This window comes from Phalacrocorax aristotelis, chromosome 1, assembly GCF_949628215.1.
Source record: "Phalacrocorax aristotelis chromosome 1, bGulAri2.1, whole genome shotgun sequence".
In the NCBI taxonomy this organism is placed as follows: Eukaryota; Metazoa; Chordata; class Aves; order Suliformes; family Phalacrocoracidae; genus Phalacrocorax; species Phalacrocorax aristotelis.
In genome coordinates this window covers 8,262,617-8,288,720 of record NC_134276.1, presented here as the reverse complement: position 1 = coordinate 8,288,720, position 26,104 = coordinate 8,262,617, and the positions used below count along the sequence as shown (strand labels likewise).

At 39.5% G+C, this 26,104-nt stretch overlaps 1 protein-coding gene across 7 annotated transcripts in view; it reads right to left on the bottom strand.

Moving 5' to 3' along the window:
* DLG2 (discs large MAGUK scaffold protein 2) overlaps positions 1-26,104 on the bottom strand; it is a 1,060,076-nt gene that overhangs the window by 71,506 nt on the left and 962,466 nt on the right. The gene's annotated exons all lie outside the window — the stretch shown is intronic.

Below are 26,104 nucleotides of genomic sequence, written 5' to 3'. Positions count from 1 at the left end.
GGAACTACAGTGTGTCTGGTAGGTCACTGATCTTCAGGCATTGTAGGTACCCCTGTGTGACTGTGGGCTCATAGTAGAGAGGGCTTTCTTTTGCTCATATTTTGGGGAAAAAAAATCAGGTGTGATGCAGCGATTATTAGAGGAATCTAAACTCCCTAGACAGTGAAGGAGAGAACTAAGTACCTACGGGAAAGGAAGAATTCAGGGCATCTATGTTAAATGAGAAAAATAGGCTGACATAGGTGGTGTGACTATTTCTCTAATCCAGTGTCCTCTTTCCCTACTTGTAAAATAAGAATACTTAAGAAGAGTATTGTGAAGTGCTCAGAGAGTACAGTAAAGTGGCCACATCAATGCCTGTGATGGGTAAATTAAACATAAAGGGTGAAATCTCTTTGATTTCAATAGAAGGAAGCATCTAATGAAGCTACATATTTTGTCAGAAAAGCCTGCAGTGTAAATTACACTGTCGTTTAGCATTTGCTTATACAAAAACTGTGCCATTAAAATGAATTGAATCTTATAGAATAACAACAGAGACCCAAAAGTAAGTTCTTGTTTTTATTCTGACATCCCACGGAGTCTTGAAAAAACAGGCAAGCAAGAAAGCGAACAAACAAATGTCTTTGAAGAGATGTTTTTCTTTCTCTTCCTGGGGCCAAGATCATCAATGACATTTTTTTTGCCTGGACCAATTATTAGACTTTTTTATTATTTCATAGCCTCATTTGCAAGCTGTAGGAGCTTATATTTGTTCACTTCCAACATGGAAACAGCAATGCAATGTACTGGGTGATTTAAGGTCTGAGTAAGGATGCTGTCTTGAGAAGGCTGTGGTGTAGGGTGGGGAGAGGATCAGACCATATGTGCCCTGTTCCTATATGTTCACTAAGCACCTGCTGCTAACCACTGTCATACTTGGCTAGATGCACCTTTCTTGTGAGCCTGGGTAACTGCAAAAGAAAATTGATGTCACTTTTATAGAGGAAAATATATACAGAAGGTGGGAAACTGAAATTGCCTGCATGACTTCCATTAGTGCTGACAGGAGAAAGGACATGGAAAATTTTCAGAGTTTAAAAAAATGAACAAAGCAAGCCAGAAGGAAAATCAAATACTTGAAATACCTGCAGGTGACAAATTATGAAAACTTGTGGCATAAGGAGAATCAGGTTGAACTCTTCAGTTTGCTGACAGTTTTCCCTGCGTGTAGGTGATGACCCTCACCAGGCAGTCAGTGGGGGAAGAGTAATTCCCAATGCCTGGGATCCTGCACTGGCAGCTCATGGACAGGGACCTGGTAAAACTCATAGGGGCCAGGGAGGGACAACTAGTGTGGAGCTGTTGAGTTTCTATGTATATGTCAATCCCAATGTTATATTAGAAAATTTTTTACCAGGGCTACCTTGCTATAAAGTGCTGTGTTGCATTAAACAGCAAGAAGTGGTGTAAATAGCAGTTTCAAAGCACCTGTGAATATCTGCCTTAACTTTGTAGATCTACCACAGCACCTGATTCCCAGATGTGTTGTCTTTAAATCATTTTACTACATCAGTACCCAAACATTTCTCTTATGTTTAGCTGTATCATTCCTGCCTCTGGTCTTATAGGATCAAACTCCTTTTGGTTGTTTAACACAACTTGTAACTAGCAGTGCAAATGCCATCTTTTTTATAGTTTTCCTTCTGTCTCTGTCTCATTAACCTAGTTTTTTCCCATCAAACATCAGCCAAAGAGATATCTGTTTCTCTAGCAAAATCTGAAATATTTCTTTTCCATAGCTATGATTTATCACTGCAGTTCTGTCATTAAGCTCTGTAAAGCAAACCAAGTTAATGAAAGACTCTAAACAGAGTGAGTTTGTATTGCAATGAACGTCTTTCAGTTTTTTGTTATAAACAAGCCAGTCAGTACAAGATACCATGTGATGAAGTAGTCTGCATAAAACTTAATTTATCTTCAAAGGTTCCTTTGCCTTATGATATCAAAAGCTATATCTTAAAGTCCTTACCTGAAGTTAAGAGCAAGAGCTTCTCTTCCTTTAAATAACAGATACAGGCACTATCTTCTTTACCAGAAAGTAATTCATTAAGCAAACCCTCATTGCAGCATGCGACTGCCTCTGAAGGATAATTTTAAAAAAAATCTTCCTAAGTCTCCCACATATCAAGGCCACATCTGAAAATCTTTGTATCTCCTTCAGCTGTAGCAATAATTTACTGCCACTAGTTTATCAGTCCCAGTGCATTACTGATCTTTAGTGAGGCAGATTTTTCATTTTCTTGATATGTTTTCAAAAGTTTATATTAATGTTCCTCCCTTCACACAAGGCTGAGGGGATCTCCTGCATGCAACAGTGGAGTTGTCTATGTTTTCAGATAATCTCCAAGTGCTCCTTCAAATCCTTTCACAATCAACGTGCAAAACAGGACAAAGAAAGTCTGTCCTGGCCTTAAGGATCTATTTTCAGCACCTTTGACATACTCTTCTACCTCCTCAAATGCTTGTTGGCAGCTCCTGTAAGACCAGCCTGAAGGAACTGGGGTACCTAACTCCCACTAGAGCAGGTGGTGGGCACCAAAATCAGGCTGGCAGCAAGGAATCACTTCCAGCTCTGAATCATGGAGACCAGCAGGCAACAGAGCTTCAGTCACGTCTCTATCTTCTTAGTTTTTCTGGTTGGATACTGGAGGCATCCCGATGCTCAGCGTGCGAGTTACTTGCTGCTTGCTGCAGTCTGGGAGTTGCATGGCAGCATACTTGCTGCTATGAACCCAGTTGTTGGCACCTAATTCATTTCCCCCCTCCAAGCTGATACCTTTTAGGCACTGAGATCAGTCCCTGGGAGTTCTGTGCTCAAAGCTGGAGACAGTTTTGAGGAACTGCAAACCTCAGTGTTTCATTACTCAGCATCCCTTACCAAATGCCTGTCTCTGGGATCCTGCCTCTGTCTTTATAAAGCAAGGATGGATGGCATTTCCCTGCCATGAATGAGACTATTGAGGATAACTACAGTAAGGATTGTGCAGCATTCAGATACTAAATACCAATTACACAGGGCATTGGAGTGTAATAAGAAAGCTCAGGAAAGAAAACGCCATAGCAATAAAGCTAAATGAATTATTTACAATCAGCTCCCGGATGTGTTTAAGGATTTACCCACTGAAGAACCTTTCAGACCTGTCAAATCAATGGAAGCAGCTGCACTTATGTGTCAGTAGATGAAGTTTAATAAAAAATCAATAAAATGAATAGTAATAAATTACCAGGATGAGATGAACGACTCAAACATGTGGAAGTGGATACAAAGCCATTTTTTTTTCAAAGGGCACCACAAATAAATTAAATCTGACTTGAGCAACAGGTAGTTCTACTTAACCTCTTTAGAGGAACAGGGAACTCATGGAGCAGGAACATCACTTAGATTTCCAGAAGCCTTACGACAGACTTCCTCACCAAAAGACCATAAAATATAAAAGATATAGTGGTCTAGAAGTGAAGGATTAGTACGTGTTTAAAGGATAGGAGACAAGGGTTAACAAACAAGGTTTCATTTTAATGACTGAGGAATTCCTATAAGTGATCTAGAAAAGGTGGTGAAAAATAAGGCAATAACATTTACTGAAGACACTGCAGTATCAAGGGCAGCAAATCCAAAACCTAAGACTTGCAAAAGGATTCCAAAATATCAGGTGACTGGATGATAAAATGCTTCATGAAATTCAACGTCTACAAATGCAAAGAGAGGCATAGGGAATACGAGTTCTTGCTAAATGTACATACTGATATACGTTAGCTAAGCAATTACTCCACAGGGAAGAAATTCTGGAGACTTTATATTGGTCTAGGAAAACATGAATTCAATGCCTGTCAGTAGTGAGAAAGGCAAATTTCTTCCTACAATTTAAGGAAATCAATAAAGAACCAAACAGAAAACCCTGCTATTATACTATGATACAGACACCCACACACTTCTGCTACAGACAGTCCTGAATTCCTCATCCCAAAGAGGACCTGGAAAAGGCAGAGAAGGAGAAGAGAGGCCAATATGGGCTATTTTCTCAAAGGGGCAGATTATGCAGACTAAGTCTTCTCAGCTTTAAAAATGATGACCATTAAAAGAGTACAATAAAAGTTAATGAAATTATAAGTTTCAGTGAAAAGGGAATAGGGGACACTTGTTCACTGTTGTCACAATACAAGTAATGGAGGGAATCATAATTTAACTACTAACAGAAAATACACCGTATGCAATCAACCAGTTGATGTTGTAGAGTCTGAAAATTTAAATGGGACTAAAAAAACTCTTACAAAGAAGAGAAAAATCAATCAAGGGCTATTTTTATAGTCTCAGGGATCTTCTATCATATTCTATTTGAGACAGAATAATGGGTGGGAAGGGCCCTTGGTCCAACAGGGTTTGGTGGTCATGTTCACATACATGACACAGTCACCCTGCACCATGGGGGCCTGGGTTTGATCTGTATAACTTGAAACAGGAGTCATTTCGCTTGTGACAACCTTCTTGAAGGACAGCTTTTATGTTTGTCTCCTGCCATATTTGTGGAAACCAACTAAGGAATTCAAGCTGAAACCCCATTGTACATATGCGATGCAGCTGCCCATAAACAGAGCGTTCGGGTAGGACCCAGTACAGAGCTGGGACCCACTCCTAGGGCCAGTGATTTTCTTCAGGCTATGTAAGTCACTGTCTATATCTTTGTTTCTTCACCTAGTCCTTCCTTCAGAGAAAGCTTAGAGATATAACAAACACAGAGATGGATATGACTATTTTTATGTTATTGTTGAAACATTCCTTTCAGACAATGCCCTTCCTTTCTCCTTTCTTCTGATGGCTAGGCTTAAAGGGATGGTGTGCTTTATTTTTATCTGAAAGCCTTGCCACAGTTACTAAGGCTTTTAAATCAAAATAATTTAAATCAATTTATAGAATATTATTTTGGGTAGTCTTTTGTCTTTCAGTATTGAGTAGTGTTGCATGATTACACTGGACACAAGCATGACACCACACATCACACATTTAAGGACACTGAAAAATCTTCCTGAAACACAAATTTTATTGACTGCTTCATTATTTTAATGAAAAACTACAATTTTAGTTGTTGTTAAAGAATTTCACTGGTACAAGACTTAGAGATTACGACGATTTGAAAAGTATCTCCATATGCTTATGCCTGCAATATAGTGGATACAGGTATATCTTCCTAACCTAGCACAGTAATATTAGGATTTTAACCAAACTGTTGAATACATCTCATGTCCTCATACAGCACCATATTTCCTTTTGTAGTTAATCCAAATATCCATAATTTTTAGAGAAAATCTCCCACTATAGATCAAGGTCCTTTTGCTTTTGGGTAAAGATATGAGTAGAAGGGTAATTTCCTGGAAATTGTTTCTCAAACCTCATTAGTAAAAATGTTTGCATTTCTTGGGAAAATTAACTATTAAATTTGATTTTAAACAAATGTTGAAGCAACAATATCTAAAGGAATGTTTTAAGCAATATTTTTATATGCTTACCCATTATAATAAACTAAATAAGAGAAACATCATCATAATGTTCATGCAGAGAATGACTTGGACAAAAAAGATACCATGTATTCCCTAAAGATGTCTTTGTTCTTGTCTCTTGCTAAATGATTGACAGGGTAAAAAAGTGATTAACTTCTAGCTGACAGAAAACAGTAACATGGGTCTGTAATGATGGCACCCGCGAGTGGCATAGTGTCCTACTTATCTGCATTTTAAAGCAACAGCTGCTGGGTCTTTTGCAATGTCTGCAGAATTTTAAAGAGAAGCAAGATTAGAAACAACAGTACATCTTTGCTACAAATGCCATGAAACTAGCCCTCACAAGACAGTGATTGCACAGAAAGTGTTGGGCATATGTGAAATAATTCTGGTGGGGGGGAACAGTTCTTATAATTCTTGACATCTATGTAAAAATACCCTGATGTTTCTGAATCAACATAACCCAGATGTATGGTTTCACTGTCTACCAAATTTCCTCTAGACTGAGACATTTGTATTGATCTTTTTGAATCTGGACACTTTTCCTAAAAGAAGTTAATTATAAAAGGATGCAGCTGCCTTATTATTAGGCTATATTTATGCAGTTAGCCATATGTACACCACAGAGTGCTCAGTACTGCCAACTGGTCTGCAACCTCAGTGTCCAAGGCTAATCCCCTCTAGCACATACGATCTGCACTGCTTAGCTCTGGGCTCAGGGCTGCTTTGAGCCCATGTCACATCCTATGGCCCTGAGAAATACTTATTTTATTCATTTGTATTCTTCCTCTTCAAAGTGGCTGAAGTAATGTGAAGGGTATGTTGTAGCCTCACAGCCTCACATGTCTCATGTTGTAGCCATGTTTTATAGCATGACACCACAATAGTGTTGCAAGTCCTAAACAAGTAACATGAGGTTTATGGGGATGTCAGAGTGAAAGTCTGCAAGGCTGTGTCATGCAAAGGGAATGATGGAAAGGGATACTGGGAAAGGCAAAGGGAACTGGGAAAGACCCAGTGATGTCTTATCCATGCTGCCCAAAGAAATCTCTGGAGTGAACTCTCCTAAAGACAACCTATCCACATTTGGTCTTGAAGGGAACTAGTTAGTTTGCTCCAAAAGAGAGCTTGGAAGTAAACGAGCAGTACTGTATGAGCAACAAGGCCCTGGGTGCGAACTGGGCTGCTAGATTATCTGGATTCCACAGTCATACCCAAAGAATTGTGCCACAGCAACATGATTTTAGAAATAATATCATTCTGTTGGTGAGAGAAAGCCATATCTAACATATCACATTGCAGCAGCTGGTATTCTTATTTTGGAGTGAAATGAATTCATTAGTGGTAACGTGGCTCACAATTTAACTATGGTATTTTCTTTTCTAATCATTGATATTGTCTTTAAAATGGCCTGCTAGTTTAAGGGTTTCTTTGGGAGAAAATGGCAGCTCTGAGAGCTCTACAGTAGCATGAAATTCCAGGCTGGCATGTGATTTGTTTTAGATATAGCTATGACTGTGATTATAATTGCCTTGGACTCTCTTGATGATCACTATTCAGAAAGCTTCAGATGATCCTGAAAATCAGAACCATTTCTAATCTTACCTTTTTGATAGTTGCTTGAAGTACAGTAAGGTAAAAGGGTATTAGGTACGGTCTATGACAAAACTTTCTGGATACTGATAGGTTACTCACAGCTGAGAATAAGATTCAGACTGACTATTTTTAATGCCTAAAATGGACTTAGATGGATTTTAAGCACCAAGGTCTTACTGCAAAATTCAGAGTTCCTACTCCCTTCAGTAGACCAAGTATTTTAGACTACATTTGCTCTCAGTATTTATGAGAAGCTGGATGTCTCTCTCTCATTTAAACATTTATGAAATTCACATTGAAAACAGAGAAATATCCAGACTGCGTTTAAACCCTAAAAGGGTCAGTTTTATGCTTTGAATATGCCTAACAAACATATATGAAAGTGAATGCAGATAAAACACAAGAGGGAAGGCTATTCCTATTAAAAAATGCAGCTATGGTATTTACCTTCTTCTAGTAGTCTAGTGGTTAGAGACTTAAGTATGGGAAATTCAGGATTTGCCCTACCAGTGACTGAGGAAGTAGGAGGTACAAATACAGTTCCCTCAGCAGACTGAAGGGATTCAAAACCAGAACTCTCTTGTCTTCATAAAGTGCCCTAACTACTAGGTTGCTATTTGTGGAAAGGTCATTTTTCTCCACTTCTCTAGAGAGGGCAGCGTGACCGAGGGGTCAGGAAGGTTAAAGTCTGGGAGAAAGACGTTGGTGGGGACCCCTCAGCTGAAGGCTGAGGAATGCAGTGGCAAATGAGCTACCCTCACTGTCATCAGTGATTCCAGGTTGGCTTTGACTGAAACAGCAATAATGTAGGGAAAGGGATATGAACTTGCCAGGGCGTTTTGCAAAATGTAAGGAACACCTTATCTTCCTCTTACATTTTAAACAGACATTGCTGCTTGGTAAAGGGCCTATCCTCACTTGTACAACTTTGGCCTCAAATTCCCAGAAGAGTTAGTACCTGATACAGAGACTGAAGCCAGGCTTTCGGCAAAAGTGAGGATTCAGACATATGCCAGCATTTAGTCTTTCCTCTAAGTTAAATCCAGGGCAGAGTGATTGAACCTAACTCACTCCTAAGGCATTGCAGTGCTCTGTAAGGGAGCTCCATTAAGGATGCATTTGGCCAAACTCCCTGCTTAGCACAGCAATACTGAATTCCCTACTCAACCATTCCATTTACTGTACACAGAATTTATGTAACTAAATTAGGCACCTTGGATCACCCTTTATAGACCATGCTTTATGAGATGCTGTGATGCCAAAGCTGGGGTCCTGTAGCTCATAATATGGCCTGAAAGATGCGTGTACTTCTATCAGTTCTACAGGTAATATCTGAGTCAGCTATGCCCGCTGCCTCTGCATCCTCACCTCGCTGCCAAGGTTGCTTACTCCCCCAAGCCACCTTGGAAAACGCTTTCAACAAAGTCAGTTCCAACTCTCCCCGCCATCAATCAGCAATGTTTTTTATACAGGCTGCTGAATTCTCTACTTTGTCAGGGAAGTCTATTCTCCTTGTGTGACACTGAAAATTATTCAGTATGGAGAGTGGTGGTTCAAGGTCTGACCCATTTTGTATTGACTTGAGGGAGAACAAGAGCGTGCCATGTTGCTGAATGGCAACATAAATTCCTTAAATACTTTGCAGTGAGATCAATAAAAATAAATCAATACATCACTTTAAAAAAGGTGTCATGGAAAGAATTCTCATTGAGAGATAAAAGACGTGAAGAACAGTATTTGCTGCAAACACAATAAACCAAAGGCTGGGAAAGTCCTACAAAAAATGCATTAACCTCGTTCACAGACTGTCACCAAATTGGATTATCTCAAAATTCACTTATTTTGCTCCCTGTCATTAAGAAGAGAAGATCATCCCTGAGTTTTACTAAATAAAACCTTGAGGTTTACTAAATAAAATGAGATTATCTTCTGTCTACATAACATAGGGAAAAGGATGAAAATAGGATTTAATATAAGGTAGGAGTGATGTGATAGCAATGAAAAGATTTATGTTATTACAAAGGTCTGGGAAAGCCTGAAAAAATTAGAACATTAAAACATGGGGACTGGCACGCTACCATGCCTGGTTACAGTTTAAGCATTTCTTCATTTCCAGTTAACATGAATCTGAAAGGAATGCTGTTGAAACAGCATTATTTGTATGGTTGTATTAGGTGTAGAAATATGTTTTCAAGTAGTTAAAATTCTTGTTTCCCTCATCCCACTTAATTAATTATGAGGGGTGATCTGTTTGAGAAGAAGACAGACTGGAAGCAGAAGGCATTCACGATGGTTTAATTATGGTTTAACTGGTATCTTATGAAATTTCAGAAAATGGCCAGATTATTGAATGGACGGGAATTCAGTGTAATGCTCTGTTATATCAAACTGAGTTGTGATGTTATTCAACTGAGCAGAATACTTAGAGCACTAAAATACATCACTGATAAAGGTGTATTTTTTCAACTACTATTTTATTTGCATAGTGATGCAAGGACCTGAAAGGAGTAATCTTTTAGGGGAGTGTAATCCTATTCTTTCTGAAACCCGGCAAGGACTGAATCCAAATTAAGCTAGAAAAATTAATTTGAAATACACAACTGGACTGCAAGAGTGGAATTGTATATCAAGGGGTGGACCATAATTTCAAAACACTGCCCTGGGGAACAAGTACTGAAGAGTGGAGTCTCACTAATTTGCTTCTCACTCAGTCCCCCAAAATAATAGATGTCTTTAACTATAATCACAGTGAACATCTTCTAGGCTTGTGCATTACAGCCTGAATTCCAGGCAGCCAAAATCCCATCCACTTCACTCTCAGTTCCAGACAGACACAAAAAAGCATGGCTGTGAAGGGTTGAAAGATGTGCTGTGCTACTGAAGTAACGAAGAGCTGAAAAGCGTGACTGATGAGCTCCTAGATAACAGATTAATGAGCAAGACGTCTGTAGTTCATCAAAGGACTAATGGAAATCTACACCAGGTACCTGCAGTATACTATGGAGAAGATGTGGAGACCGGGAACCATCCAAATATAGCATTAAAGAGACAGATAGAGCAAGAACAGGACAGAGTGATGTTAATGATTTCAGCTCATATGTATATTTCATGTATGTTAACCAATCAGAGCATAAGAAAGGCATGATGGAAAATAACTTGCAGAAGACCATGATGTAACATACAGAAAACAGATAAAATATGAGTAAAAGAAAGATGCAACTTGAACATTTTTTAAAATTTCAGCTACTGGGCAGATACTACTGTGTGATACTTGATCATTGGCACCCCATGTTATACGCAAAAATGCAGTATACAGGGGTGGATGCAGGGGCAGACTACAAAGGAGAAATTTAGAAATGTTGCCCAGGCATGGAAGGGATTGTTTCAGGAAAGCCAAAGCTCTGCTTGAGTTGAGGCTTGCCAGGGGTGTTAAGGTCAACAAGAGCTATTACACCTACATTGGCAGTAAAAATCTGAACAAAGGAAATGTGAGTCAACTGCAGAATGGGGTGGACGATTTAGTGACAGCAGACATAGATAAAGGCTGAGCAGCTCAGTGGCTACCTTGTCTCAGTCTTCACCAACAAGGTCTCCCAGGAAGCTGTGCATGGAGACAGGGTTCAGGAATAAGAATGACCAGCAGTGGCTGAGGACTGATCTTGACCCATGCAAGTCCATGGGACCTGATGAGCTGTGTCCAAGGTGGTGGAGAGAACTGGCCAATGTCACCGCCAGGCCGCTGTCATCTTTGAAAGACTGTGGAGATCAAGGGCAGTCTCTGACAACTGGAAATATCGAACGCATCTTCAAAAAAATGCCAAATGATTTGAGGAACTACAGGCTGGTCAGCCTTCCATTTGTGCCTAAGAATGTCGAGAAGCAAGTCTACTTGGACCACATTTCTGAGCACGTGAAAAAGAAAAAGAGAAATGGTGCTCACTGGGAACAGTGAGCATAGATTGACCATGGGTAACTCATGCCTGGGCAAACTAATGGCCATCTAGGATACAATGACTGTGTTTGTGGATAAAAGTGAATAGTGAATGTCATTTACCTCAACCTTAACAAGACTTCTGTTTCTTGTATCTCAAAATATTCTTGTATCCAAGCTAGGACATTATGGTGGACAGCTAGTTGGGTAAAAGACTCGGTGGATATCAGCCTCAGAGGGTTGTGATTAAGGAGTTGGACTCTACCTGGGCGACAGTATGAAGTAGGGGATCACAGGGTTCTACTCTGGGATGTCTCTCCTGGGGTCCTTACCCATCATACATAACATCTTTGTCAATGACTTGGAGGAGATGAGAGGTGCACTCTCATCAGCTGAGCAGACAGCACTACACTGGGTCCAGCTGATATACTTGAGAGCAGGCTGACATCCAGAGTGACCAAGTCAGGCTGATGGGTGGAGCCAACAGGAACCTTGTGAAATTCAACAAGCACAAGTGCAAAGTCCTGCACCTGGAACAGACTAACCTCCTTATTGTGGTGGGAGGGGACTGACCCACTGGGAGCAGCTCTGCAGGCCCTAGGAGTCCTGGAGGATGGCAAGCTAGGCATGAGCCAGCCATGTGCCCTGGCAGCAAAGTTGCAGGAGGGTTGTTGCTTGTGCCTGATCCTACTGAAATGCCCCAGGAAGAAGGGCAGAAGGAAGGAAAACAAACTCCAGCTTTCTAAATATAAGACCATTAATCTAACCATAGAACTATCCATTATTAAATGTCTGTAGTGGTGACTATGTGGAATTTTTTCAGGCAGGTTTAAGTCTACCATCCTTTAATATATGGGGACTCTCCACAAGAATGTTCATTCGTCACTGTGGGAAGCCACCTCCTTGTTTCATGTCTGTTTTGGGGACCTGTCTTCCAAGAGACGTTCGACCCTTATGTAATGGGACTAGGAGCCATTTCCACTCCAGGAGACAAGGTATTCCCATCAGGGGCCCAGAAGGGAATAGAAACAGGAAATGCATGTTTCTAACATTACTTCCTTTTGCTTGTAGGAGAATCTGGATGACTGAGGCCATCATAATTATTCAATTATTGTAATTTTAAGCTGCAAATGCACTGGAGTCAAACTGTAAATGCTCTTCCTCCGTTAAAGCATGAGGTACAATTTCATAGGCCTTCAGGAAATGTAAAGAACAGCCCCCTTCTACAGAGCATGATTACTCAGCCACCCAAAACTATAAACACCTGATTTTTTATTTTACCAGGCACAACTACCAATTAATCAGCCATTAGGGAAATCTATGTTAAAAAAAATATTGTCATAGGCAACTTTAGGCTGCTTTTATCAGTGAAAAATGCTAAGAAATCAGAAAATAAATTCTAAAATTAGTTAATGAGCTCAAACAAAGTTTCAATTCTTCTTGTAATTGGGGATGATTAGATTATTCTGTACACCCACTGGTAAAAAATAATTCCCAGAAATGCACAATCTTTAAGTCCCAGACTATCGTGATTATTTAAAAAGTATTTATATTTTCATACACACATTCATCACCAGATCTAATTAGAATAAATTTCTTCTGTTGGTACTTCATTCTTCCCCAAATAGTCTGCATAGCTGATTTTTTAAATAGTCTTTGCCCCATAAAGTCCCATTATCATCTACACAGTGTGAGCAGAGGCAGAGCACACCAAGGAAAACATATCCAGTATTTGTCTTCATGAGATTTTAATGCTTCTGGTATAAATATCACTCAGAGAGAATCTTACTGAAGTATTTGACCTAAATGTCAGCAAGTCTACTTTCTAGCGATACTCAAAGAGAGCACAGTGTTGTTTTTGCCCACTTCTCAGCACTCCTGGACTCTCGTGCGGGTGTAGCCTTTTTGGTATGTAATAAAGACACAATTACAATAAATATTCCTTTTTTACTGACTGAAAAGACAAAGTCCTTGACTTAGAAGGCTATACCTCTAGAATAAGGGTGGAGACAGATCAGATTCCAATAAGCTTGGACTGCTATCAGCTCATTTCCAGAACAGCTCGGCAGAGAAATAATAGCACTGAAAACTCCATAGAGTTTTACTTTTCTTTATTCTGCCTCTTATAACAGAAATGGATGATAGGCCAAGTATGTGATATGCTTTCAAAGGAAAGGATAGGGTGATGTGTTTTCAATGGAGTTTATTTGAGTCAACATGGCTTCTTCATGATTTGTGGTTCCAGTACCTGAATAATATGACAGAAATTAGGAACCAAGAGTCTGGATTATCCTTTTCTTAAACCTGTTGGGGTTTTCTTGTTTATGACACATAACTACAACCAAAGCCTAGGTCATATTGACCTGAAACTTAAGCATAAGATCTTCTGATCCCATTAGAAAAACTCTCTCTGGTGAGTCTCCTTTTCCATTTTGGCTGCAATAAAAAAATCCAACCTCTTTTCACACATATAATTCAGAAATTTCAGACAGGTTGACCTCAGACTCTTCACAGTTCTGTGACTTAAATAGTCTCACACGATTTGCTCAAAATCTATTTATCTCCAATAACTGTAAGTAGGTGTCCTACAGTGAACAAACAGCTCATTGTAGTGCTTTAGTATCACTCCATTTCTCTCTAACAATATAACAGTATTTTTAGGTCCTAAATCAATGCAGAACCTGAGCTCCTCAATGCCAGAATGACACCACTTATCTCCCTGGAAGAAGAACCCAGACAGTATGGAAAATTCTTCATGTTCTTTAAACAGGCAGAGCACTTCTAAACAGTTACCTGGAGTAAAATTCTTGTTAGCACTAAGATTTTCATCTGAGTTATGATGGCATATGAGTCCTTGATTCACACCACATGAAGCATTAGTTACACTGACTGCAGATGGGTTTTACTGCTGTTTTCAGAATTAATACTGACACAATTAATACTGACTATTTAATAAACACATTTAGAATATTTCCCTTATTCCATATACTTATCTGTCTGCTTTTCCCAAATATAACAGAATCCATTTCAATTCGTTTCCATTTCACTGATGTCTCCTGAAGCTCTGGAATATATTTCGAACCCAAGGTAACTGGTAGAAGAACACATGTAAAACTTTCATGGATGTGCTGGGCATGTATTGCATTTCCATAGATGGAACACTAAAAGTGCAACTGCAGCAACTTAATACTTTTATAAAATTTCCTAAAAAACCAGCATTGAGATCTGAATATAACTGAAGTGTCCTTTCTTAAAAATTCAAACCCCAACAAACCAAGTAGTGATTTTCCTTTCGCTTCTCTTAATGCAAATTAAGAGCTGCTGCACTGAACCAAGGAAATTACAGCAATTAAAAAGTTTAGGGAAAAGAAAATTTGACCCTTCTGCATCTCCACCCTGCCCACATTAAAAAGGCATATATTCTTATGTCTGTCCGGTGCCTGATGGCTTTGGGATGGCAATGTAGAAAAAATAAAACTGAAGTAGCTTAAGAAGCACCTACCATACAACTCTTTCACACACTATTAAGAGGAAAACAACCTCATCTTCTACAGGCTTTAAATTCAGCAATGGTCCTTGCATTCAGCTGGATAATTTTCAAGTCATTAATTCAGTCAAATTCACTATTATTTCATGCCTTCAGTGAGAAAAATATCCTGTCCGCTGATTGTTATTGCTTTTACATTTTTTCCTCCAGAGTTTTTGCAGCCACAGCTGCTGCAATCCTCCTCAAAGGCAAAATTATACCTGTTGAATTTTGTCCAAACTTAAAATTGTTTTGATATTTTTAAAGGGAGCCTATAGGCGACTAACTTTAACTGATTCACTGCCTACCATTTGTGCAGGAGACAGACAAAGGCAGATAAATTGATTACTGAGGACAAGGAATTTAAAACAAATCCCTGTATTTCTAGTGATGTTCTGTTGAACCATTTTCTGAATTTTAGCAGTAAACAACAATACAAATGAAAGTAAAGCCAAAAACCTTTAAAAATACACAGTCGTGAAAACATCCAGAAAATAAAAGATTATTATATTAACACAGTAGCTATAATAAAATCATACTTACTGGCCTATATAAGAAGGCAACATATAATTCAGATATTGAAATAAATTCTCAGGCGTTTGCTGAATGAGGCCAGCTTTATGTGAAAGAACCGTTATTTGACGCAAAACCGCCAAAACTTGCCTGGCTGCCAGGCTTCATTTTGGTTGTGCATGGAAATTTATAACCAGTGCCGAACGCCTGTGGTTAGTGCCCTTGCATCAGGAGATGTTGTGAGGTGCGGACTTCAAACTGACCTGTCATCTTCTAGCAGTAACCACTAGATCTGGGTAATAAGCCCAACACAGAAATTAATATGATGTAAGGGTCCACTTCTATTAATTGGTATTTTGTTTTTCTTACTGATATTCTAATTAATTATTAAAGTAAGTAGATTACTGGATTTCCACAAACTTAACAAGAAAATTCTGGTCTAGTTCAGTTTTGCCGAAAGATCTGCTAAAGTTCATGGACTTTCAAGAGGAATCCACATGGAAATGTGAATAATGAAGGAAGAATTCTGATTTTTAGTTCTGGAACATCTCATGATTCTGACTTGAAACCAGGGTAAAGACTGATGACTCTGCACTTTAGTTGGGGCTAACTCTATCCAGAATGAAACCCACGTGAATCCGATTTGAAGACGTGCTGTGGGCTGAAGTCATGCTGTTCCTCATAACTCTAGCACAGGCTTTCAGAACCTAGTTCTGACCATGCTGGTGCTGGTGTAGCTCATCCTTTCTTCTGTAAAGAAGGGCAGGTGTGAAATCAGGACCAGACACTAGAGTGCTAAACAACAACAATATATAGGTATGTCATAGAAATCTGTCTGTAATGTCATGTCTGAATGAGGCACCGGGGCAGAATAAGTCAGAGAGTGAATGTACTTTCCAGGGCATCTCACAGGACATTCCATTCACAGCTTCTCCCTGCAGCAGAGCCTTCTTGTCACAATAGCTCTTTGTGGATGTGGCAATGCTCTGACTTCCAGTGTAGAAAGGACAAAATTAATTCCAATGCTTACACTGAAAGTGCGATTGCATTTTGAACCCACAAAACACATTAGAAACATTGCTTCTACCATGTTTCCTGCAGTACTACTGAAAAGCTTTTTTGTTCTGTTTAGTCTTCGTTAATCTGTTTTCAAGATAAGTTCACCCAGATATCTGTTTCCTTGTACGGAAATACCTGAAGAAACCACGGATGCTTTTCAAATATAAACTTTACTTCTTGTACAAGAATAGTTCTTGAAGTATTCTCAGCAACACGGCTCTCGACAGGCACACAGAACCTGGCTGGCTGGGTACAGAGGGGAACAGCGGAAAGGACTGAACTGTGGCTTTGTAACTTGAACCATCTGCAAGAAAGTGGCAAAATGCAGCATGATGGCCATTAGGCTGGCCTTCCATTTTGTGATTGATAACCTGTGATCCTTATCTGTAGAAATTGTCTTACAGTCTCTGCAGAAAGGAGTAATTACAACAGTCAGTCACTACCTGGATTCTAAAATGTCTCAAGGACATAAAGAAGTGAAAGCACATCTGCAAAAATAGTGCTTTTTAAAAGGGAAAATTGCAGACCTTTTTGGCTCCCAGAAAGAAAGGAATATTCATACTTTTTGGAAATGGAGAGGACATGTATCATCATCAGCAGCATGCCAAGGTAAAACCTATTCCGACTTGTCATAACTAAAATCTAAGTGGTTAGAACTATGAGTGTACCACAAAAATCTTTGTATTCCACCAAGCAACTGCTTCTGTCCTAGTTTTTTAGAAAGCTTTCAGCTGCTGCCCACTGTACCAGGACCCTTTTGAACAACTAGGAGGAAGTTGGAACAGAAATAGCAACAAGCTATTACCTTCTCTGTAAGCAGTCGTTTGTGTAGCAGTAGGTATTTTGTGGTGCTAGCAGGTGTATTGATAATTATAGCAGCACAATATACTGGGTGAAGGAATGGGGTTTCCTGCAAGGTCAATTGAAAAGCATAAAAAAAAGGAATGGAATTTATTGAAAGTGGGTGAATGTTTCATTATCTTAATTCCTATTTAGTGAGGAACATCTGGCGAACTCCACCAGACAGCTCTGTTTCTTAGTCTTCTTTTATCTGCTACGTTTGTAGATAAAGCAATTAGAGTAAGTACTTGTAAAAAAGCATGACGACAGTCTTCACAAGAGATGAAGTTATCGGAGACATGTCAGAATGCAGCTGTACACACACACACATATACATAAAGAAACACAGATATATGCTAATCTCTGAAATATTTTTTTACTCCATCTGCTCTGAATATGAGGCACGTTCAGAGATGATCAAATCCCACCTGCCAAGGCTGGTGTGCAAGAAGGACAGAGGCGAGGCAAGCAGTGCAAGCCCCGCACTTGCATGTCGGCCTGCTGGGGCTGGTACCCCCACGCTGAGCTGGGTTCCCTCGGGCAGCAGCTTGCCCTAACGACCAGCATCACACAACCACCACTCACAGAAAACTTAGTAAACTAGCCACATCCGAAACGGGATCTATTCAACATGATATCAGCAGGGCCGGGGAGGTCCCAGACTTTCTGTTGCAGGACTTTGTCCCTGTTACAAGAGTGCTGTGGCAGGGAATGACCAAATGGAGTTGCTCCCTATGAACCCCATGCCTGGTGAGCAAGTGCCTGCATCCTTCCCATCCTCACTGTAGTTAGTACAGTCATTTATATTTCTGATGAAAAATAAAAGGGTCAGCAAACCCCACTGGCAGTCCCTCAGCCTCATCACTTAACTTGGTTGGTCTCCCTTCTCATAGATGGACTACCTTGTAGTGAGACAAAAGATCGTCCTCATTTATTTTTAATCAGAAAGCACTTCAAATGGGAATCCCCACTGCTCTTTTCAGCAGGGTTATGTCCTGTTTCAACACTGTTCTCAGCTTTGTTCCAATGCAGCTAGTTTGGAGACTCTTTTCTACAATGTCTTTAAAACTTTCCCTTATAATATTTCGGGTAGAAAAACATTTAATAGGGACCAAGAAGTCTTATCTGTCTCTCTCACATTGGCAACTGTGCTAAGAGCCTCTGCTAGCCCATGCAGTGCCAATGCACATATTTAGAATTCCAGCTTTTGACTGTATGCCTAGAAGCTTTTATTTCAACGGGTTTTCTTCTCTATGTGCATGATCTAACTTACTGTCTTGTAGTTTTCCAGTGGAAAACTGCACGAACCGACGGTGCCCTATTATAACTGTTGACATGGAAACATCATAAGAAACTGTTTGTTGGATAAGACTGCTTTTTCACATAGAACAGACAGAGCTTAAATGCATGTTTTGCTGACTCACTTTCAGCCATTTTAAGCCACAGACAGTTTATCTTCATTGCCACTTTTACCCCCCTGCGCTGACAGATCATGTTCTGAGTCTCTGCTTAGAAATGAGGCTGTCTGAAATTGTGACTGTCTTGGTTATAGAAGTTTCAGACAAATCCTATTCGCACACGTGGCCAAGTTCTTAATCATCATCTTCTGGCTTGGAAATTATTCTAGCTGACACTTTCATGCCAGATGAGGCTGCAAACCAGAAAGCAGGCAGTCCCACTAGGGAAGTGGAAAGCAGAATGTATGTGCAATGAAAAGCTATTAAAATACCTCTTAGGAAAACAAAAAGGTGCGCTGCTTCTTCAGAGGAGACATCACATGTCAAGCACCTTACCTGTTCTGGGACATTATTTCAATAACTTATGAAACAGAACAATGAGGGAAATGGCCAGAATTATGTTGTACTTACTACTACCGAAGCTGCTAATAGAAAAGCTGTTTCAGCAGGCATTAATAATTCAGCACTGAAGATAATTTCAGGTCTCAGCCAGTTACTTCATATCTAAGAAGTTTTACTGATAATGTTACGATAAGATGAATTAGACAAGAATGGCTTTGATAAGAGACTGCTTTATATTCTGTTTTATATTCTGAACTTTAAGCAGAGCTTGTTATCTGAGATTACTGTAAGCTGCAGTTTATTGACGCAGGCTCAATCCTTCGAGATGCTCAGTACCGTGTGCATTAGCTCTTAATCTTGAACACAAAGTATTCAATGGTTTGCAAATCAACAACCAGATAGAAATAAATCTGGGTTTTGTCCCTTTTCGGCACAACTGGAGAATCATCCCTTGATAAAAGGCTTGCTGGGCTGTTGGTTCATGCTGCAGCTAACGATGCATCAGACTGTGTCTCCAGAAGGAATCAGTTGGACTCATTTCATACCAGGTACCTAAGACTAGCAGATCAGAGAAACATGAAGATGTGAAGGAGAGAGCTGGTGTCAGAAGCAGAAATGAGACTGTTTTGACTGATGTGTTTACATGTTTAGTTTTCACTCTCCATTAACTGCTTCTTCTTTGTCTGTGAAATGTTATTAAGAATTGCAAACTAACCTCATTTTTCCTTAATTGTTCATTAGTGTTATCACAGCAAAAAAGTATCAGATGACTAAGAAATGCAGGAATTATTAGGAAAAATTATAGTAGCTTGTGAGGTGGCTAATAGTTTCAACTGACTATGTATCAAATATATCAGTTTTCACAGGCCTAGGGTATAGGTGAGGCATATTGTTATATTTACAGCATCATATTTCAGGGTGGTCTTTTTTAGCACCAACATTCCATCAAACTATAAGCCTGAATGCCTTTGAATTGTGAATAGTCCAAAATTAATAATTCTCACATCCATCTTTCCGCTGAGTGGCAACACTGATGTGTGTCTTAGTTAAGGATCTATATAAACTTCACGGGCAAAAAGGTGTGAATAGCTCACAGCTTCTGCTGACAATAGTGAGAGGCTACCTCAAAAAACCCAAGTCCCTTTTCAGATATGCCCTGTTCTTCAATTTTTAGTTGACTTTTAAAATTTCTCATTTAGTCTGTACTTAGTGCAGCAGGATGAGGAACACGGTACTTTTTGTAAATGCCAAAAATATGATCCTCCAAGCACATAAACAGTCTGAGTTTCAGACATTGTATTTGCATTGCCAAAGACAAGAGTCGGTCTCATTTTCCTTCTTCATTTTACAGATAATCACAGGTTCTGTGAGCCAGATACTTTTGCTCTAAACATAAATTTCATAAGAATTTATGTTTTATTGCCCACTGTGTTAGGTGATTCTTGTCTTCTGGCATAACTGTCATCCTTCTCTGTTTGTCAGTGTCTCTGATAATTAATAAAGACCTGAGTGAATAGTTATTCAATTATACTGGTTCAACTCCTGAACATTCACCTGGGGAAAAGTCTTTCAAACACAAAGTGACCCTCCTTGCTTTGAAAAATTGAAAGATTTGCACTATTGCTTTGAAAGATTTGCACTATTTCCTTGGGTCTGAATCTGAGCAGCTCTCACTGAAGCCAGTGAGAATACTGGTGCCAGCAGGATCTGGAGAAGACTATATTCAGAGGAAGAATGGCTAAAAAGTAGTAATTGAATATTCAGAAACTCATACTTAACCAGGACATGTGAAGTGAGTAATGTCCCAAGCAGGTTTCAATTTTCCACTCTGAAATGGCATTTCAAGTGCAACAGCCCTTTTCACAAGTGTAGGTTATGTGCGTACCTATCTGACCATTTCCAAACATGTCTCCTAAACGCTATCATAAAACCCAGCTTTCTGTATTATGCCATTTAGCACAGATTTTCTGAATGCTTGTTTTCATTCTGCACTATAATTTAGACCATTCAATTGCCTAAGAATAATCCAAGGTGAATGAACAAATTGTACTGAAATTCCACTTTCCTCCACTTACTGTTCAGTAAAGAGAATTCTGATAGTTTTTATCGTGCCTTTAAAGTACAGGCATGACTATGTAAGCTCTAGCTGTTTCCTCATCAAAATCAAACAATAATGCCTAGGTGCCAAACTCACCCACATTCAGTCTTCAGAAATGTAGATTGACCTACAGTGCTCTGAAGCTGAAAGAAATGTACAGTGTGATGCCATAGCTGGAATCATAAACTCATTCAGCCTGACGACCATGCACCAAACGTGTGCATCCTCAATAGCTCCCAATAGTGCTAATGAAAGTGGCAAAGGAATTTAGAAGGGATCCTGGGGGATAAGAATATGGGGAACAAAGAGGCCTATTTAAACAGGACTGTCAGTGTTTCAAAGCTAGGTTGCAGTGTCTTACTGAAACACACAGCAGAAGCATTCACAGACAACAGCCAGAGAGCCTGACGTTACAGCTTCAAGATACGTGTATGCATGCTCTGTGTGTGCGTGCATGAGAGGGAGAGAGTGTGGGAGGGATTCAGGTCACACAACTTTAAGTGTCTCCAATATAGATGTTTACATCTCAGCTAATCACCTGAGGCTCCTTCCACTCAGCTGTGAGAAATAGACATTTTTAGGGCATGATTCGCCGGAGCAATTTTAGATGTCTACTTCTGTATGAGATGAATTGTACTCTGAAAGTGCCAAGTGCACTCCAGTGACTCAAGAGAGATACTAGGCAACTAGCTTAAGTGAAGACGCTTCCAATGTATATGTGGATATAGCATATATTTGTATGTGGATATAGCATATATTTAACACTAACATATATCTATTTGGATATTATATATTTGTATATATGCACACACACATACTTTCTCCTTGCAATGAGTATTTAGGCATGACCATTTCATACTTCTCCCTCTGGTTCCCTTGGTGCCTCCCTCCAAAAAGCCCTGATGAAGTGATATCTTTATCACATTTCTCCTCCCAGATCTACATAGTAGAGCTTCCCATCACCCAGTCTTATGTTATCATGTATTCAGATTTCACTACCAGCATGTGTCCAAGAATTGCATTTCTCATGTGGTTTTCAGACTGCATTGCAGCCTGCTGTGCAGCTCTCCCAGGAGACTTTTGCCCCTGGAGTCTTGACCTGATGCTCACTGGCTTATGGAGTTTCAGTGACTGTAACAGTCATTACATAAAACCAGCCCCAGATGCCAGATTCAATCTTCACAGACTGCCTCAGCCAAACTTCAACTGTAACTCAACAAAGTCCCCAAGTGAGAATTTCTGTGATTTGTTGAAAATCAAAGTCTCCCTAAGCGATATGGCATCATGCCGATTTCTAAGAAGTTCAAGAAATGTGTATAAAGGTGTCTGACACCTAATGGAGAATTCATCGTGCTGGAAATCAGAGTAAACAACTCAAAAGTGCCTCAACCTTGACTTCCTTTCAGCTTCTGCTAAGTTGCTATGGCAAATATTCAGATTCTGTTGCTCATGGCCTAATAAAAAGCGAACCAGAACACGCTCATTTTTAACACATAATGTTTTGTGTTTATACACCACCTATCAAAGCTCTGAAATGCTTAGCATTAATTCTAGCTAAAAGAAGACAAAAATGTAGCGGGCTAAGAGGCACCTGTCTGCACTGTGCACAGTTTTTATAATTAGTGCACCATGGGCTGGAACAAAAAGATGTATCTTAAACTTCCTCATCTTATTGGAAGAGGCTCTGCCCTTGGTTATACTTCCCACTGTAGTTTCTCCCCTGGACAGGTGGTGGAGAGGCAGATGCAGAACCACTTCTTTTGAAATAACAGCTGGATCCAGCTCTGTCCCAGCTCTCATTTCCACACCCACCTTTACAGCCAACTGTACAATTTGCATTGTGCTGATATATTTAAAAGTAGTTGAAATATCTGCATTTCAGTAAGCTCAACTAGTCCTTTTATACAGGGCAACAAGTAGCCATGATTAGGTAGAACAATGTTTGGTCACCGATAGAATTGAACAGATTTTAAACAAGTTGAAGTGGCAATGAAAGGGCTCACAAGTGTGAGAAGCTTTTGAGTTGTTTCTGCAGAGTGAAACACCTCCACAGTGCCTGTCCGTGGCTTTGGACAATTGGAATTTTTAATTACAGGCGTTATTTCAGAAGTTGTCTGGTCTGAATAAAAATTAAAAGGTGCTGTGTCTGTTTATTCTAAGTTTACTTAATTATTTTTAATCTGTAAATCAACAACAGACTATGAGGCAGTTCGTGGATGCCAGATGATTCCTGGAAACCTTTTCTTTGTACGTCTAGCAGCAATTACTGAAGTATCTACTTTTACCCTCAGAAATCTAGCACAAGTACTTTAAGCTCATGAGGAATCTAGTAAATCAACAGGAAAAAACCCTTCATCATGCTTAAGTTCTCAGTTCCCTCCAGAGCTTGGCAATTTTATACTAAAGTTTCAATGGCTGCTTGCATTCACCAAACTTTTTAAAGGAATGTACTTCTCTGATGCTTAACTCTTCAAAAGGCTGTCATGTTCCACAGCCTGTCGGTTAAATAACATGATCTGGCATTTTCTAGGAGTATCAATAGTAACCACATGTAGCCTGAAAAACTCGACTATGGATCTGGACCTCGAAGGACAAAGCAAAGCACTTATCTATTTCAAGACAACCAAATGTATAATCTTACAAGAGCAGATTTTAAAACCTTGAGCCAAAAAGGCAAAATGGAAGATATGACTTTCCATAAGAAACACTAAAACCCCCCTATGTATGTATATAGCACAGCATTTAGCTGGTGATGGGTTGGTTTACTTTCTCATTAATAATGGCTGATGGCTGAATTCCAGTCAATTAAAAAAGATAATAACAGAAATTTATTTAGCCTTTCATTTCAGTTATTATATTAAAATTAAGTTCATTCACCTTCACCAACAAATAAATCATAAATAATAAAATTTGCTATATTTCATATCTATTCTCTCACTTTCTGCTTTTCTTTCTGTATTTCTTTTCTTCAACAGAGGGATTTAGTGACAAAGAGAATGTGGGTTCCCAAAAGATTTAACTGCATTTCCTACTGCTCTGTCCTCCCCTCAAGTCTCATACTTTGCTTTTAGTGTTGTGGACTTTCTGATAACATCCCAGAGATACAGGGTCTGTGATACAAAAGGAACAGGTAGTACTGAAAAAAAATTTTCAGGAAATTTCTGGGAAATATTCCAGGAGGCATCAGAAAGACCGACTGGGATAAAGAAAGAAAAAAATAATAAAAGTCAGAAACGCCAGAATATGCACAGATAAAAGGTCGTGTCAGAGCACTATACAATTTCTTCTGAACAAATAATTCTTAATCACTTCCCTGCGGTTGTATACGCTGCTTACGTGTGACTTTTAATTGCTCTCAGCCAACTGCTTCTAGTCCTACATTCAACCCATTATTCCCATATTAAATTTTACTTCACTTAATTTAATATAACTTCTTTTATATATCTGAGTTAAAAATGCTATACTATATTAGTAGGGGCTGGATGGGGAAATCACAGACTGTAAGGTAAAGAAGAAAACCCTGCATCCAGTGAACACCACATCCACTGGCAAATCTGTTTACAGAGTTTTGTTTTTGCTCACCTTTTTTCTGTTGGCTTCTCTATGAGCAGATAATGACACATATTTTCAATTATTACAACCTATGTGGACCTTAATTTATTTCCTTGTGCTGCCTAGAACATAGTTATTTACTTTGATTAAGCTTCCTGGCTAAAAAATAACTATGCTTGTACTCAGTGAAGGACAGCAAAATCACTACATCCCAAAGAAAGGAAAACAGCAAACTTGGATCATAAACTTGGTATTACAGCTACGGATTTGCAACATACGGTAATTTGCCTCTAGAGCTCCTGCACATGCTGACCAAAATAATCCATTGAAACAGAAATGCCCTGAGTTGTAAGAATACAAAAAAGGAAAAAAACCTAAATCCCAGGCGTTTTACCTTAGTCCGTGGCTGTAAAGAGTTTATCCATAAAGTGGAAATTTCAGTCTCTGTAAACAAGCACATATCTGAGCCCACATTTATTTTTTCCTTAATGCCTATCACAGGCATAACCTACCTTTGTAATTAGTGTATATGATTTGAGCTACCAGTGCCTAGCACAATGCTGCAGGTGCTGCTGTGCTACAGACTCATTATAATAATATGTAAAACACAGAGCCTCTCAGAGAGACTTCTCACAGTTGGACACAGCCAATTGTGTGGGTTTGACTGCAAAAAAATTATGCTAACAAAAGTGACTGAGGCTTTTGAGGTTTTCTGCTTGAGAGGTTTGGGGCATTTTTTTGGAATGACTTTGGAATAGAAGAACAGTTTTTGCATTTGTGGTTTATAAGTGATATTCAGATATGCGGCTAAGACATCAAAGGTTCCTGCAGTGAAGCACTAGGGCATATCAGCTTAGTGAGGCAGACCACATCCAGAATTCATGAACTAGCAGAAAACCAGGCTCATCAGTGCACACAGAGCAATACCGTATAGAAGAACCAGGCTACTCCAGATGCAGCACAGATATATTAGCTTGGCTCAGTGTGCAAGCTAATAAGCCTCAGTTCTCAGCAGGGCTTACCTAGTCAATCCTGATAGAGGGGTAATTGATCTTTGCTGCAGCTCAGGTCAGGAAGTTGTTCAGGACCCTGTGTTAGCCCTTTATGTGTCCACCTGAATTGACCTGTGGTTATAGCTTGGATTTCTTGCACCATTGTTCGCTACATTTTGCGTTCCTGGCTTACCTCAAGGAAAGTAAGCTTGGATCTATCCGTACATGTCCAATAACTGTAGGTATTCATAAAATGCAAATCTGGGGAGCTGACCAAAGCTCTTGACAACAAAGTTAACCTGTGTTTGGTCTGGAAAAAACCTACTTCAGGTGGAATAGCTCCAGAAGTAAACACAAAGCCGGAGAGGTCAGAGAATGTTAGAGACGCATTGAAAACTGTGACACTTCCAACCTGACCTTGCCTGACAGCAAGATCACTGGTAACAGAGAGCCGTATCCTTTCAGTCTTTGCTCTTTCTGGCAGCAGTACCAATTAGTGCTTCATGCAGTTGTTGCCCACTAGAATAAGACCATCCGTGCTAACATTTAAGTTTTCCCTTCCTTCTCTGCTACCTTACCCCTTCCTGCTGAGGGCATAATGACAAAATGTAGAATTTAGCCTTAATTGGATCTCTGCAATGCTATCACCTGAATTAGCTCCCC